This window comes from Carlito syrichta, unplaced genomic scaffold (assembly GCF_000164805.1).
Source record: "Carlito syrichta isolate Samal-C Ts95f unplaced genomic scaffold, Tarsius_syrichta-2.0.1 Scaffold308054, whole genome shotgun sequence".
NCBI lineage: Eukaryota > Metazoa > Chordata > Mammalia > Primates > Tarsiidae > Carlito > Carlito syrichta.
This window is the reverse complement of record NW_007252150.1, coordinates 184,290-201,685: the sequence shown is the minus strand read 5'-3', so window position 1 is coordinate 201,685 and position 17,396 is coordinate 184,290. Positions and strand designations below refer to the sequence as shown.

The following is a 17,396-nucleotide window of genomic DNA, read 5'->3' as shown; positions in this document are numbered from 1 at the left end:
TGACACAGGCTCAAAAGAAGTGTTGCCCTGGGCCTTCTGAAAACTGGATTTTAATTATTGCTTACAATTAAGAAAGACACTGCCTTATGAATGGCAAATTTGGAAAGTCCTAAGTTAGAGAGAATTTATGGTTATTGGGTAATAGGAACAACTTTTACGAAAGTAAGTATGACAGTCCAAATGGTGAGATTCCTGTGGAATTTGGCATCTCCAGAGGCCATTTCCAATTGCTGTTCGCTTCCTCAAAAAGGACAGAAATGTTATAACAAGCTGCTGTTTTCTCTCCTGACGTGTACAAACACAGTCTCAGAGAACGTTCCTGAAGTTGGCTGCTTGGGCCTGTTGTTTCATGGTGGGATAAAATAATGACTATCTTACTTAACATCCCATAGTTCTAGAAGTTGCTCCCAAACCACATAACTTCACATTAAACTGGGTGAGAGGACACACTCTGGAGAGCTGGTTACCTTAGATTCACCCATTCTTTGGGTGGCTGGATAATCCATCCTGGAATCTCATACCTTTCTAAAGCAGAGAGACAGAGTAACAGCTTGTCGCTTGTTGGTTTCTGGTTGTAACGCCAGTATCCTCTTTACATGACTCAACTTTTGGAGGTCACCTGAGACAGTCTTACCTGGAAGGTCTTAGTGTTTGTTCATTCATTCATGACTATTTTCTTCCTGTCATCTCAATAACTAGCTATCAGAGGTTAGTCTAATCATGGTGTTTGCCTCTAACAAGCGGAAATTGTGTTCAAATTATATATCCTATGGGACACTGGAATACTTTCACATAAGAAAAATCTTCTAATCATTCAGCATTGCAAATATACGTTTCTCTATAATTTGATTAAATAAGGAATCCAGTGAAATAGTGTTAGAGACTTGAGCTTTCTTACCAAGCTTATATATGGTTTACCCTTGGTGGAAAGATTTATTGCTGGTATTAGAAGGTTATAGGGACTAAAGCTGCAATTTGGGTCTATTTTTCTCTTTACAGTATATATAGTAGAGGTTATTATTTGAAACCATTTGATTTTATGGCTTTTATTAGAAAAAAATCACTGATATAGTCAGCTTAATTTAACCTCATGGCAGACAGCAAATGAAAGCATGTATCACCATGGTTCTGGATGATATGACAGCTCAGGATTTCATCAGTGGGAAAATGAACACAGGAATCATATGTGTTTCTATTAAAGATGATTCACAATAGGAGGCTGGGTATGGCTTAGAACTTGAAGGTAAATACTGTGGAGTTTTATGCTCTGACTTTTGCTGTGTTTCTGATCAGCTTCAGTGGCAGAAGAGGAGAACTGTGTGCCTACAGTTTCAATTTCTCTTTTCTCTCATCCTCCGCTTCTGTTTTATTAAGTTGTTTGTTTCTAAGGCTTAAGCCTCTGAGCACTGACAAGGAGTGGGCAAAGAGGATTGGCCCATTTTTCAGCAGAATGTGAGATGGCTTAAAATTAGGGGTTCCAATTTTCATTATAATGTGACAGCAGGTATGTGTTAATCATTGTATGCTAGTCAGTGTGAGATGATGCATGCCAAGAATTCAATATTATAATCATCACAGCAACCCATGGGGAAAGCACAATTAATATCCTGGTTTTGTAATAAGACTGTTGAGCCTTACGGAGGTCAAATAACTTGCCCAAAGTCCCCCAGCCAGCAAGGGACAGTGCAGGAATTAAACTCAAAAGCCCAAGGGAGGAGGACTTCCTAATATTTCCTGGCATTTCCTCGTTTGTCTGCCATTGACTGTGTCCCTCTAATGATTAAGATCTAAGCTCTGTTGTGACACAAATGTGTACAGCATCAATAGAGTATCTATGTCCATGATTTTGTGTTGCATTGGGGAAATTAGTTCATAAACAATTACATCACTTTGTAAGTAAAATAATAAAGGGTATATACAATGGGTTTCAAGTGAAGGTGGAAGGGAAAATTAATTCTTATGGGGGGATAAGAGTGGGTAAATAACACAGCTTTTGTAGATGCATTTGAGGTATGACTTCACAATATAAGAGAAGATGAAAAACTGTAGTTTGGAGATGGTATTCGGAGCATAAAGAGCAAAGGGTGTGTAGGCATGAAAATGCTGGTGTCTCTAGGGTGCTGAATTGTGGGAGCTTACTGGACCATGAGGCAGGAAGAAGAGTTTGGAGTGAGACTGTGTTGCATCTTGCTGACTATACTCAGAATCTGTCTTTAGGATCAAGTCCAGAAAGTTCTGACAGAACTGTTTAAGTCATGTTGAGGATAGATGGAGAAAAAGGAAAAAACAGATAGGAATGATTCAACCAGGACACTGGCTGATGCAGGGAGGGGAGGAAATTAGCAAGTACTATGTAGTAGCCCCTTAAAAGAGTCCTGGTAGTGTGTTGGGAACATTAAAAGCATACGATGATTTTGTCCTCATAAAAACCTTGGCAGGTAGATGGTACTGCTATTATTAGATGGAAAAAGAGGGGTTAGCAAAGATTACTAACTCTTCCAAAGTCATGATGCGTAGAAAGTGATGTGTATTTCAAACTCATATCTGTCTGATTCCAGAAATAACTCAAGGAACCTATGGGATAGTTACATTTGCATGGCACAATCAAAGATAAAGTCACACGTTTCTTCTGAAATTGAGGACAAGGTTGAGACATGCCACAATCTAGAGAGAAGTGTTGATAGAGGAGATAAGCTGTCAAAGTCCTTTCCAGCTCTGAGATTTTGTGTTTACAGCAGAACATATTAGTCCTTGGCCATGATCTTTGTCTCCTTATAAATTGTAAGAATATGTGGATGTTTTGTAGATCCTCCTTTATGGATTGGCATTAAGAGAGAAAGAAGAATGGATCTAAAGAGTTTAACTTAGACATCTGGGTTGTGTGTGTGTGTGTGTGTGTGTGTGTGTGTGTGTGTGTGTGTGTGTGTGTGGTGTGTGTGTGTATGTGTTTATAGAGAGTTCACTGTTGTAAACATGTGATTAAAGCAAATAATGACAGAATTTTCCATGCCATAGACCAGTGGAAACAACTGTGTAGCACTTCATATGTGGGGCCTGATTCGACTGGGACAAGCTTGCATTTTGATTTATTAGAGCATACTGAAGACAGTGGGCTGGCCTGCTCAGAGACACTGGTATGGAGGGAATGGTGACAGTCGAGAGAAGAAGCAGCTGTTTGTTATGCCTGTGTCATGCTTAGCTAGCAACCCTGGGCCAGTTCTCATCTTTTAAATTCCTTAGGACACTCCCATAGGATGGAAATCTTGCCCAGAAAATCCCCCCTGGATGAGAATCTCGCTTAGTGGTCAAGGAATTAATTATAAAGAGATGCTTGCTAAAGGTTTATTGAATTGTGATTTGGGAAAAATGACTACTTCTTGATCTGAAATACCATTTTGACAGCTAGTCTCACATTATAACCTCATGCTGTGGGAGCAGTGAAATGAGGGGTGATTCTGTTACGAAGAGGACTCCAAGGGACTGCTGAGTCCCTGTCATTGCGTAGGTGTTGCGTGATTGAGACTTCACATTAAGAGGTGGAATATGTGGTCTCTGGGATAGTTCTGAGTTTCCAGAAGAACATGTTTAATGATCAAGGGTGGACAGCACAGTGGGAAGCATTATCTTTGGCTGACACATAGCACTAGACCCTTTGTCTACATTGAAACTTAGTACTCTGTGCAGTAAAATATCCGAGCTTTTGAGATTCCTGCATAAAGCAATATGTACAAGCAGTTGGGCACAGCTTTTAGGGATCCATTGACCTTCATGCCCATTCCTGCTCTTCTTGTTGAGAATGACCAGTGCTAAAAAAGTTTACTTTAGCTTTTATCGCCCTAATTGCTTACCACTGGAAGAAATCTGGGGGAAGAGTGGGAATTTCTATTAAATACATTTGGGTGAAGAAGTGTGTGCATAATCACATCGTGTAAGGGTGTGCATGGCTTGTATTTTGGAGATGACAGTGAGTTCTTAAGCATGGATCCAGGTTTCCATCAACACAATTATTAAGTAATGGAAACAACTGATATGAATTATGAAGTAATTTATAATAATAGGTGATAAATTGTAACAAAATTTATATTGATAATATAAGGCATTTAAGATGATTGTAGAGCCAATTGCTCCATGAATATCTTTATGACAATAAGCGAGTTGGACAGTGGGTGCATTTCAGTAAAAAAAAGTGTGTTGGGCTCAGACTGTTGAAGAATGTCAACTTTACATTGTTTTTCTATGTGGCTCTTTTACTTTTTATATATACCGGAGCATATCTCCCTGCACCAGCTACATCAGGCTAGTGGAAACTTAGACGATGAAAGCTCTGTATGTAAAGGGCTCCTTCCTTTTTTGGGGGAGCTTCCTGTAGTCATTGCTACTACCAAACACCACAGCTGACCAAACACCATTCTATTCCTCCAAACTGAGAAGTTCCTTCCAAGGGTCCCTCCTGGGAATCAGTATATCCCGACCTTCTTCCTCTGTCTCTGGTTCCTGCTGCACCCATCATCAGAAGAACTTGAATTGGCATTTGAACATTGCTTTTAAATAACAGCTTTACTAAAGATAGAAGTCACACACCGTAAAATACACCCTCTTCAGGTTTTCAGCATTTATTTCAGCATTTATTCACAGAGCTGTGTAACTACCACCACTTGTCGAATTTTAGAATATTCCAGTCATCCCCAAAAGAAAATCTGTACCATTAGCAGAAACTCCCCATTTTTACTTGTCTCAATCCCTGACAATCACTCCTCTATATTCTGTCTCTTTGGAATTGTCTATTCCAGATATTTTATTTAATTGAAATCCTAAAATATGTGGTCTTTTGTGCCTAGTTTCTTTCATTATTATGCTTTCAAGGTTCATCCATGTTGTAGCATGTATCAGTATTTTATTCCTCTTTCTTGGTGAATACCACCTCATTGAGGATAACCACATTTTCTTAATCCATTCACCATTCATTAGTTGAGACACATTTCACTTTTTATGATCAATCATTTTCACTTTTTGGACTATTTTGAACAGTGCTGCTATAAACATTTGTACACATTTCTGTGTGGATGCATGTTTTTATTTCTCTTCGGTGCAAGCATAAGAAGGGATTGCCGGGTCTCAAATTCATTTTTCACAGAGAGGTGAATCTTTGGGTGCTATCTTGCATTTGAAATGCAGCATGCAATTTACAAAGTTTAAAAATGCAATGTCTTCTCCAGTGGTGATGGTACAACATTTTGCAAAATTATCAGTCTCCCAAAAGCAATCTGTCTTTATACCATTGGTAGCACAAGATTGTCCAGGGATTGTTTTGAGTCATGTCCATGTGAATTCAAGTTCTATTGCAACCATTGCCCACATTGCTGATAACCTGAGGCTAGAAGGTTGACTTTTCTGAATCACAGTTTCTTGTCTGGCTTAAGTTTAGATCTGTGATTCTCAAACTCTTGTCTTTCTTGTCTTTCTTCCCTAAGCTTTTCATGCTATTGTACACAGAAACGGTAATCGTTATGTGGGTAAATTTGGCAAATGGAAGAGAATTTAATCCTGAAGGACTGACAGGATTGTACCTGACATATTTGGACTGTGGTTCTTCAGTGTCATCAGCAATGCTGGATCCTTTTCTACTTTACTGTAGCTCTTGTCCATTAGGAAATTGTTTTCTCAATGTAGGTGCAGTCCTGCCTCTTTCTATAACCTTTCCTGCTCCAATCTGTGAGAATCACCATTAACCACTGGAGAAAAATATTGGACAATAAACCAAGCTTTTGAAGGGTTATGCTCTTATTGTATTTTATTTTCAGTATGAAATGTGGGAGAAACTTGCAAGATAAATGTAGATGCCAGTTGTGGTGTTTTTGAACACCTTAGCTCTGACTTCCATTTACAAAGTTATGGATGGCCGCCACCTACACACTTAATTTGATCTGGAATTTGATGCCACACTAGTGTCATATTTTTTCTAAGTTTCTGGTGTTTTTCCGCTCTCATTTCAGTCAGTGGGACTTTGGTCAATGTGCTGCTTAGGTAAAGAGTCTAATGTATTGCCTGAGCCCGCAGGTTCGAGACCCGCCTGGGCAGCGAGACCTCATCTCTACAATAAATCAAAAAATCAGCCGGGCGTGGTAGCGCATGCCTGTAATTCCGGCTACTTGGAAGGCTGAGGCAGAAGGATCGCTGGAGCCCAGTAGGTCGAGGCTGCGGTGGCCGGGAGCGGCCACTGCACTCCAGTCTGGGCGACAGAGTGAGACTCCAACTCAAAAAAAAAAGAGAGTCTAATGTAAATTCTAGTTTCCTACTGTGAGAAAAATCTTTGGCCATGTAGGGTTTCCTGTAGAGAACTTGGGTATATCCTCACATTCCTTTTATTTTTCTCTGTAGATGAGAGCACGGGTTAGCTCTTTGTATCAGAACAGAGCTGCCCAGATAGCAAACTGTAGAGGATAGTGAGCAACATTGTGTTATTTAGAGTGAGGCCTCTTGGGTGATGATCTAGCTCTGACAAGAACAAATATTTTTGGTTCCTTAAAAAAATAAAATAATTAACATTTGTCTTTGAAACCCATCTTCCACATTCTTAACAGCATCTCTAAGGATGACCATGTGTAACACATTTACGAGCTTGGACCCATAGAGTCACATCAGTCCCTCCGTGGTATGAATAGTCAGAGAGGACATTTAAGTTTCCAGTTCATCTTGGTATTTCTCGGCAGCATTTTCTTAGCAAAAGAATATGACTTTTAAAAAGTTTTAATAATTATATACATGCTCATTGGCAGTAAACTTGCAGAAACAATGTGCCCCATAGTATTAAACATAGAGCCATCTATCTCAGAGCATCCTAATGTTGGGTATATTTTTCTCCAGATGTTAATCATAACAATAAATATCCCCATTGTCATGTCTAACAATTATTGAATACTTGGAGTGGGTCTGGCATTGTTCTAAGTGTTTTCCATTGGTTAAATCATTAAATCCTTGTACATCTTATGAGGAAGGCACCAGTAACATCCCCACTTGAATATGGAAATAGAAGACACACAACTAGTGTCAGAGCTGGAATTTGCACCCTGTAGTCATTGTCAGAGGAGGGTCCTAGTGTTTGTACATTTTTATTTCAATATAAGAATGTATGTGTGTGTGCCTACACATGAACACACATTTGTGGATGTGTACCTATGTGGGTGTTATGTGTAGGTGTGCATACGTGTGCATTTGTTTATGTGCTGTTCAATGTTTAGTTCCCTGCTGATACACTTAATATTATAACGTGAGCATATATCATGAAACTTTCTCTTAAACATAACGTTTTCCAGATTTTTTTGTTTTCCTTGTCTTATTTGCATAGAACTATTTTTCTCTCCCTAACTAGAAGCTTCCAAGCTTTGCTTATAACACATAATAATCAGACTGGGATGAATATATGTCAGTATTAATCTTTGTTGATACCTGTGTTAAAAATATACCTGGGATTTGTTTTAATCAGGGATGGTGAGACAGCAGATATAAAAATAATTGTCATGGAAGGAAATCTTCATGCTCACAGATTTCTTGAAATAGGAGGCACCACAGGTCATACGAGGCCACACAAAGAGGGACCAGAGAGGGTCAGGAGGCAGAAGAGGGCAGAGGGCAGAACATGTCAGAGTCTGGTTAGGGTTCTCTTGGAAGAAATGGGTGGGCGAGGCAGGTACACTGAGTAAGTTTAGGATTAGAGAGTTCAAATAGTTTTGATGGACTCTGGGCTGCAGGGGGGACCCTAGTTTTGTGGTACTTGGCCCTGTGGTACTTCAGGTCAAGGGGAATATTGACTTGGTGGGTAAGCATTTGATAAAGGAGATGACTGGGTTGTTGGTTCTGGCTTGGTTGCTTTGAATTTCAAAAGTGTCCTCAAGGGAGTCCTTGTTTGCCTGGTCTAGGAATGAGCTGGCCCAGGAGGGGTGGGCTCTCCAGGCTCAAAGCCCCAAATGCCAGAGATCAATAATACAGAGAATAAGAAAATATACTCTGTATAACATCTCTGATGAATTCCTTCGGAGAATGTCCTAGAAATGAAAATTAACTAGGCAAAGTAGATGAATAATTTCAAACTCATTAGTATATACTTGAGTTTGTGTGTGTGTATCAAATCAAAAGACCATGCTCCCTTAAACAGCCGTTGTAACCAACTGTCTCACGTTTGTGTTTTAAAACACTCATTAAAGCAACACCTGACTCTCCCAGTTGGAAACAAACTTTTTTCGAATCTTATCACATAGGTAGCTTCCTTTCACAACTTGTCAATTTATTGTGATCCTTGGGATTAGTTACTAAACCAGGTAGATCTGTCTGTGTACCCATGCAAGGAGGCGCCCTTCAACTGTGAGATTTGTGTTCGGGAAACATCTGACCTTCCTGAATGAGGTGTCTGTTTGCTAAGGCACAGTTCCATGTCCTCTAGTTTCATCTCCGTGGTTAATGAGCTGTTTCTTGTGTTACCGTGGCTGTCATCAGCAAGAACTGTAGGGATTTTCCTGAATAGTGAGATTAAACATAATATTTTGCTCCTACATGTGATGTTAGAGAAGGCACAACACTCATCTGCTCACTCAACCAGAAATGCAACCTATTGCTTAGGGAGAAAATGAACACATGTACTTCCTTCACTAAGATGAATTCACAGATGTGTGCTATCTACCTAGCTAAGGGGCTACTTTGGGGACCAGGATGCAGTGTGACCATGTCAAAATGAAAAGTATGTCTGAGCACTTCTTGGTATAAACAGAGAGGTTTGCATAATACAGTTCATCTGACGAGGGTAATAGACAAATTGCATTTCCTTAGGAAGGAGTGATTTTTTTTCCTAGGTAAAATGAATCTAGTAAGTAAGAAGTAGGAGGTTCTGGTTTTAGAAAGGTCTGTCCTTGACTCACAGTTTACTCCTGTATGCTATGCAATCTCATCTCATCCTAGCTGTCCTTTGCCTGACTTTACATGAGAATAATGGAAGTTTACTGTTCTGTTTGGAGGAGACCATTTACAGAAATTCAGCCTCTGTTCTAACAAGGTTTATAGCTTCAAAACACCCTTTCTTCAAACCTGTTCTTTCTGTTCTGTGCTACAGCAAGCGTTCTATCCATTATCTTCTCTTATACCTGGTAAGGCAACCCTCAACTGAATCTAGAAATGTACATCGAAGTCCTGCCTATTAGTAAACCCATAAAACTGATCTCACCCCACTCCATTATTTTAAATGTAAACCTTTGTGCCAAATTTACAAAATTAATAAATGCTTATTGTTGAAAGTTTGATAGAGGAGAATATTGTTTTGAGTTGGGGTCTTACTCCATCATACAGACTGAGTGCAGTGGCACAATTATAGCTCACTACAGCCATGACCTCCTGGCCTCAAGTAATTCTTCTGCTTCAGCTTCCTGATTAGCTAGGACTACAGGCATGTATCATTTTACTAATTTTTTTTATTTATTTTTTGTGTGTGTAGAAACAAGGTCTCACTATTGCCCAGGCTAATCTTGAATGCCTGAACTCAAGCAATCCTCTCACCTCAGCTTCCCAAAGTGCTGGAATTATAGATGTGAGCCATGACATGAAGAATATTTTTATAAATACTTCTACTACTTAGAAGTAACCACAGTTGTCTTTGCACCCACAAAACTAAAAACCTAGACATCGTTTGTTTGGCTTATTTTAGTCAAAAATTGGATTTTTCCTTCTTTGTCTTTAATCTCCCTATAGATAAATAAATGTCTACACTTTACTTTTTTTTCTACTCAACATCAATATTGGATTTATATCCTCAGTATAGAGAGTTTTACCACACTGGTTTTATAAGCTGTATAGTATTTAATAGTACGAATGTGCCTTAATTTATTGGCTCTTATTACTTATAACTTTGGTCTTTTCATTTCAAGATAAAAATGCATTTGCTGCACCCATTCTTCATAAATTCTACCCTGAAACGTTATTCCATTTCTCTGCCAACAGCGTGGTCTTTCTATTTCCACATGGTTGGCAGCATTCCCATACTTTGAAAACCCGACTTCACCACCACTTTCTCCCACATCAGTCTGGTGCTTTCCCCCACTGTTTGTTATTGCTTCCCTGGTTGATTCATTCACTCAGCAAATATTAGGCACTTTCTGTGTGCAAGGAACTGTGGTAGGCAGTAAGGGGCTGCAGTAACGGGTGGGCATAGGCACAAGTCACAAGAAGCTAGACTATGTAGCAGGGCCTGCTGAGAGCCAAAGAGGTATGGTGTGTTCAAAGCATGCTTCCTGGAGGTTTCTCTGCTTCTTGCTGGGGCAATGGTTTCCACTAATGGGGAGATCTGGTGTTTGATCTGGATCTCAGAGTGTGGGAAGGATTCTAATGTAGACAAGGGGGAGTGTGTCCCGGGAGGAAGAGCGGAAGTGAGAAAGCGTGGGGCCTGAGAAGGTCTGTGATTGTCTCATTCCATCAGGGGGTTTGATCATGGGGAGTATCTCTGTTGTTCCTACAACATTTATTCATTTTCACCTTCGCATGACTGTGGAGTTTTTGTTGACTTTTTCTTGCTTATTTATATAGTTTTATAAATTCAAAATACTATTAATTTTTGCATGCTTTTTATAGGCAACACATATCGATTTACTATAGTATATATTATTCTTGACATTTTCTCTTAATATCATGTTTCTAATGTTTATGGTGCATATAGCTGTTGTCTACTCATTTTCACTGTGATATAATATACCATGAAAAATTTCATTCTTAGTGGATACCTGTATTGTTTCTTAATTTTTTTGCTATTTTGCACAGTGCTGCTTCGAACATGCTTTTCCATCCAAGATGCTGAAATTTCCTACAGCAAAGGCAGTTCACTCTCATGGCTTTCATTTAGCCGTGAACTCGCTTTATTGCATCTTTTTGAGAAGCCACTAATTTGGTTGTTAGAGATTTCTTTTCTACAAGATTGATTTCACAGCCTTTATTTGTTTATAGGTATCAAATTTTTTTAGTGCTTCCTAATCGCTGTAAGTGGTCTAAGTTTTTTAAAAAATGAACTCATAAAATTTTAAGCCAGATGATGGAAAAAAGCTTAAGGTTGATGATGGAGCTAAGATTTGAACCCAGGAAATTTGGGTCCAGAGTTTGTATCCCTAATATGTATGCAGTGCTGTCACCAGGACTTCATAGGCTAAGCAGCAGCATAGATGGTTCTTACCCTTTTGGGCTGCAAAAGCAGACATCAGACAGCCTGCAACAGTATTTGAGCCCTTATGTCATTTAGGAACTACTTGCAAAATTGATGTCATCTCTCATTCATACTTTTGGATTTATTATAGTAAGGAATTGTTCCTTTGTGTAGTTTCCTTAATGTATCCACCATATCCCATAGCTTTTACAATTTCAAAATACAGAAGTTAAAACACTTGGAGATTACTTTTCCACCACGAAGACCTCTGCTGCAATGTCCTTCGTGACCTTTCCACATTTCAGGCTAATGAACTGAAGGATGAGCTATCGTATGTTCACAGCATGTGTAGATTTCATAGCATTGCATTATGTGCTAATCATTAGATGCTTTAGTGCCAGCTAATTCAAGGTCTGTATTGACTTGTTCTTCTGAAGCCTTCTCTAATAGGCTTTTCCATAGATGCTCTCATGAAACTCGCCCTAAGCACAACTCAGTCTAATTAGGTCCTGCTTGTCAATTTGAGTGACAAGTTTAACAGAAACTCGAACCTCACCATCACCCAATATACCCATGCAAACCTGCACATGCACCCCTTAAATTTAATTTTTTTTTAAAACAACACTACTCAGTGGCTAAAATAAAGTGGATACAATTATTTGCCTTGACTTGGTAAAAAGTATCTAGGCCTTCACAATGACTTTATTCATCGTTTGGACAGCAACTATTTTGGTTTCTATTCCCTATAATGCTGAGTCAGTCAGTTGATAATATTTATATGGGTCATACTATGTCCTAGGCCCTGGAGATAGTGAGAGAATAAAATGTAGTCTCTGTCTTCTAACTACTTATATTGCAGTGGGATAAACAGGATGTAATCAATTATTATTATAACCTAAGCCCAGTGAATGGGAGGGCTGGAAAACATGTGAGGTAGGGGAGGGTGGACACAGAGAAGGGCTTTTTGGTTGAGGAAGGGGCTTTGCATTTTTGGGGAGGATACAAAATTAGCTATTGGAGGGTTTTGAGCAGAGAAAAATGACCTAAACAGATTTGCCCATTACAAAGATGCTGTGGATGCAGTTGACTTTTGAGGGGCAAGAGTGAAAAGCACCAAGGCCATTGAGAAGCGCTTCTGCTGAACCTAGGTGAGAGAGAAAGGTGACTTAAGATGGGATTGTAGTAGTGGACATGTGAGAAAGGGGTGTGATCCATATTCTGAGGAGGTAGTGACAGAGTTTACTGATGGTTTGGAGTGTGGTGTGGGAAAATTAGAGAAATTAAAAATGACCCTAGCTGTGATGGGGAAGACTCAGGTAGCAGGTTTGGGGAGGGGGAACTATACCACTGGGTCTGTTAGGTTCTTGTTAGGTTGGAGGGAATTCTTTACTCAAGAAGTGAAGAAGCAGTTAGAAATCGCAGTTTCAGGCACATGACGAAGCTGAGATGTATGTTTATATCCACCAGCCAACAGATGTTATTCAAGTTGCAGTACTGAGGGAGGACCCTCAGGGAGGCTGTGTAGATGGTGGACAGTGGAAAGGCGCATGACACTGACAAGGCTGTTGCAGAGTTCTACAGAGGCAGGTACCCTTCCAGCATTTTCTGTATTTAATCTTGGTCAGTGAGGCCTCTGGCTTCACAGTGACTGAGAGATGCTGTAGCTAGTTACTAAGTGAAATTTCCATCACCAAGGAAGCACATATTCAGGCCTAACAAGAAGTCAGTTGGTAGAAATACATCGTTGGCTTATTTCTTCAGCCAGATGATCCATGTGTCTAGCACAGTTCCCAATCCCTAGTCAGTAAACCATCACTGCAGAAATGGGAGATGGTATCTTCAGGACAGCAAGATGAGCCTGTGTTTTAGGGCCAGGAACTTACCTGTTAAATATTTTAGTTCTTCTATAGAGCTATGGGGCCTTCTTGAATCTTGTCTCCACATATGCACAGTAGAGAATGATAATCTTTATCCTATAAGTTTATTTCAGGAAAATAAGAGATGTATGAATATTGTACACAGACTAGTGTGCATTTTTGTATGTTTTATTATTCATTAGTTAGTGGAGTCTTTGATTTTGATATGATTTGTCTCAGTTATTTTTTATGTTGATTTCTTATTATTTAATTGTCTCACCAAAAAAAAAAATGATAATTAGTGCTCTTGAGGCTTGACATTTTTTTAAGACCAAAGATTGTGAGAGATTTGATTTAACTCAAATGCATCGACATTGGCGTGTCTGGTCCATTGAGCTTAAAAGTTATCATCAGATATACACAGTGTTATTCCTAACAAAAATCTAAATGCACCAAATTAGGGGACTTTTTACTAAATAGTCTAGTTTTTTCTAAACGTGTTAGCAGTCTATTTGCTGTAAATTTATCTGGCAGCATTTCAAGGAATTTATATTTTTCAACCTGAAAGAATTAATTTAATAAATTTATTTCTGCTATGAATTGGAATATCTGCCTTTTTTGTCCTTGGACCTTTCAAGTGGTTCCCGTGAAATATGTGTGCTGGAATAACTTATCCGAACCCCTCAGGGTTCATACATTTGGTTATATCTTCCGTCTGCTTTCATGTTTCCAGGCCCAGGAGACATCCTTTTTTAGCCTGTCTGCTTGTAGTAATCCCTTCATCCCTTTGACCATTAATTGGAAAATTATGACATTTAGAAAGGACATTTCTCAAAACCATGGGAATTTTTGTATTTGGACCAGATGTTAAGAGAATTTTAATAGAGGGATAAAACATCTGTGACAATGAATGGCAGAGCCATAGAAGAGGGAACTTGAATTGCATTTTAATAGATGCACAGATTTTTGTAAAGAATAATATAGAGAGCTGTGTGGGGACTTACATTTTTCTACATTCATTCATTGGGTGTTGATTTCTTGTCTACACTCTGGCTAGTACGGTCCAGAGATTGAGATTTTCACAGCCTGGTTTTAGAATAAGACAGATACACAGGTAGTTTTTAGTTCAGAGTAATAAAGGCTATCATACAAATGAGTGTTACTACACAGTGTGGCCAGGAAGGGATGAGAGAAAAGTGGAAAATAATTCTGAGAAAGCTCTTTGGAGGTGACATGTAAAGGTTGTGATTAGAAGTGGGGAAGCTTACCAAAACACACCTGAAATCCCATAGGTAAGAAACATAGGAGGCTGGCCAGGCAGGAGAGGAGGGCATAGATTCTAGATCTGGGCAAGGAAAGGATTGTCAGGACACAGCGAAAAAATAGAAGGGGTGAGTTTTGGGTAAATGGAGGAGGGGGGATGAATGGTGAGCACTTGTTCTGAGCTGGCTGCCTAAATAATAGTGCAGTTAATTTTGAAAGGAAATAGACACAAATGAGTCAGTTGGAGGACAGAAAACAAGTCACCCTTGAGAACAGATACTTTTGGCTTATTTATTTGACTTCTATTTTTGTTTATGGGTCTAGATTATGTACAAAGGTCTGGGAGAGAGTTCTAGATCTGAGAGTTATCAGTATTTAGAAGGTGTATAAAATCATGTGATTCTGAAGAGAGAGATCACTGAGAGTGTATAGAGGGAAGAAAAAAAAAAATAAAGAACGGTCAGAGGAGATTGGAGTGCCCCTTGATTTAAGGGGAAGGGTGAGAAGTCAAAGTTCCAGATGCAGAAGAAATGCAGGGACAATGAGACGTTACAGAAACCAGGGAAGAGAGGGTTTCAGAAGATACTCAAGAGAAGACGTCAGTGGTCATAAATGCCATAGCGGAGTCTAGCTGTAGGATTTGGTAAGCAGGAGGTGATAAGTGATGATGACCAGAGTAGTGACAGTAGAATAGTTGTTCTATTCTGTCTGCCATGATGGCATTGCTTTTTGTGTGTTGACATAGACTCCATATTTATAGTAAACAGGAGAGCAAATGGCACTCCATTTCTGTCCATCTTATAAAAACGAGTAACAGCCATGAATAGCAACTTCATACCATGGGCGCCATTTATAACTGAATTATTTTAGTGTGTCCATATGTGTTTCCTGCTTTGGGGAAATGTCTCTAGGTAAATCCTTCAGAAATTGCCCATATAGTTACCTTGCCTTGAAGGCCCATTATTTAAGTAATTTTTTCTTTTTCCTTCCTAGAAAGGGCTCTTGTTGGTTTAGCTGACACAGAAGCAGATTGAATGAACTTCCACTTCAATTTAAAACCTGCTGACAGATAAAATTAATATCGCCTTTGTGTAAATAATAATTTTATCTAATGGACTTCATTTATTTTTATCGTTCCTCCAGGCGATCTGGAGCTAAACAAGAGGAAGAAGGCAAAAGTGTAATAACAATTCCCTTTGAAGAGAGATATAAAATAAGGTCACTGGAGCCGAACCATTATTGAAATGTATAAAATAGTTTAATGTTTGCTTTTTTCTATTTTACAGCATGAGGTCATTTTATATAGCCATAAAACTCCATCTCATCTGAGTTCAGATATGATAAAAATCTCTGGGTAAAAAAAACTAACTTCTTATTTATTTACCTGAGAGTGGAAGCCCATGGTGCTTCTGTACTTAGGGGTGGTCTGATTGGGTACTGTGGCTCATGCCTGTAATCATGCCTGTAATATATTTTGGGAGGCTGAGAACAGAGGATTGCTCGAGGCCAGAAGTTTGAGACCAGCTTGGGCAAAGTGAGACACCGTTTCTACAGACACATACACACACAAATTGACTGGGCATAGTAGTACATACTTGTACTTAGAGGCTGAGGCAGAAGGGGCACTTGAGTACAGGATTTCGAGACTACAGTGATTTATGGCCATCCCACTGCATTGTAGCCTGGGCAACAGAGCAAGACCTTGCCTCAAAAAAAAAAAAAAAAAAAAAACATGGTCAGTGCTTTCATTAATGCATTTCTAAAAGCATTTCCCTAATTCATTTATGACTTGGGTTAAAATGATGCAAAAATAGACCTCGTCTTTAAAAAATGCAGCACAAAAATTAAAGAGGCAGTATGTTTGGTAAACATCCAGATTTTCCTTATAGGCTCAATATAATAACAAGAAAACTTTAATTTCACTGTATTTTCTAAGGAATAAAATGTTCAGTTATTGTTTTTGAGAAAGGTTGGAAGAATCTATTTACTCGAACACTGTGAATTAACTGAAATTTATTGTTTTATTGATTCTTCATTTAATCCCATTTCCTGCACTGTACTTAGAGTCTGAAACGACGGCAAGGAAAGAGCATAGATCCATTCAGTATATTTTGCACATTCCTCCTTGTCCGGAGCAACCAAGGGCTTTGGTTCTCCTGGGCTGTTCATTCTTGCTACATTGAACATTCTAACTGGAACCCCTTCGAAAACTGCAGCTTCTGTCTATCTCCATTCAGAGGGAGTTACTCCTTCTTCTATGTTTCCAAAGACTTTGCTTCTACTTCTATTCTATAGTTATCAAAATTAGATATTCACTTGCTTGACTATACTGAGCTGTGATTACAGGGTCAGTTGTCCTCATTGTCCTTGCTCCTGTCTCGGAGGGCTGTACTTTGTCCATTGAAGACATCCTTTGTAAGGCTGGCTGGATTAATGGCACCCCTTGAGACACCACCTGTTTCTGTGTCTTGGGTTTATCCCGTATTATTTACTCTGGAGACAAAACTGTGTTCCTGGGGGTTATTCAGGCCATCTGATCTTGTGGTCATAACTCTGTGGTTTTTATAGGCTTGGGCATGGAGGCCAAGTTGTGCAATATATACAAAGAGTCAGGGGATAGCAGGACCTGTGTTGACATGGCCTGTCACTATACCCTTGATCTCACATACAGCATGTAATCTGTCTGTGCCTCAGTCTTCTCAATTACAGAGTGAGACTAGGTTATTTTAAAATGCCCCTTCACCTTCCAAAATCTGGGAGTCGTTGACTCACATCTTGTCTCAGATGCGCCAGGGGACTAAGCCACTTCACAATGGGGCTAGTTCAGTGGTGAGGGATGGGTGGATTAGAAATGCTAAATAAGGCAATGTCTCTGTTATTTCTGATTCATTCAGCATGTTGGAGCACATAAACCTGGCACTTGAACCATGTGTAGATTGTTTACGATAAAAAGAGGAAGTCAAAACATAGTCAAACTTACAAACACCAAAGCTTATGTGACTGTCTAAGGCAACCTTTGATAAGGAGGCAGTGACATGGCGGACATTGTAATTGTCCCATCAGGGTTCTTGGAAAGGAGCTGCCACCATGGCTGGATTGATCAGTTA

The 17,396-nt window shown here is 39.3% G+C and overlaps 1 protein-coding gene across 1 annotated transcript in view; it reads left to right on the top strand.

Moving 5' to 3' along the window:
* The window catches only part of LOC103267212 (semaphorin-5A-like), a gene marked incomplete at its 3' end in the record, with an annotated part of 229,540 nt that overhangs the window by 34,323 nt on the left and 177,821 nt on the right, over positions 1-17,396 (top strand). The gene's annotated exons all lie outside the window — the stretch shown is intronic.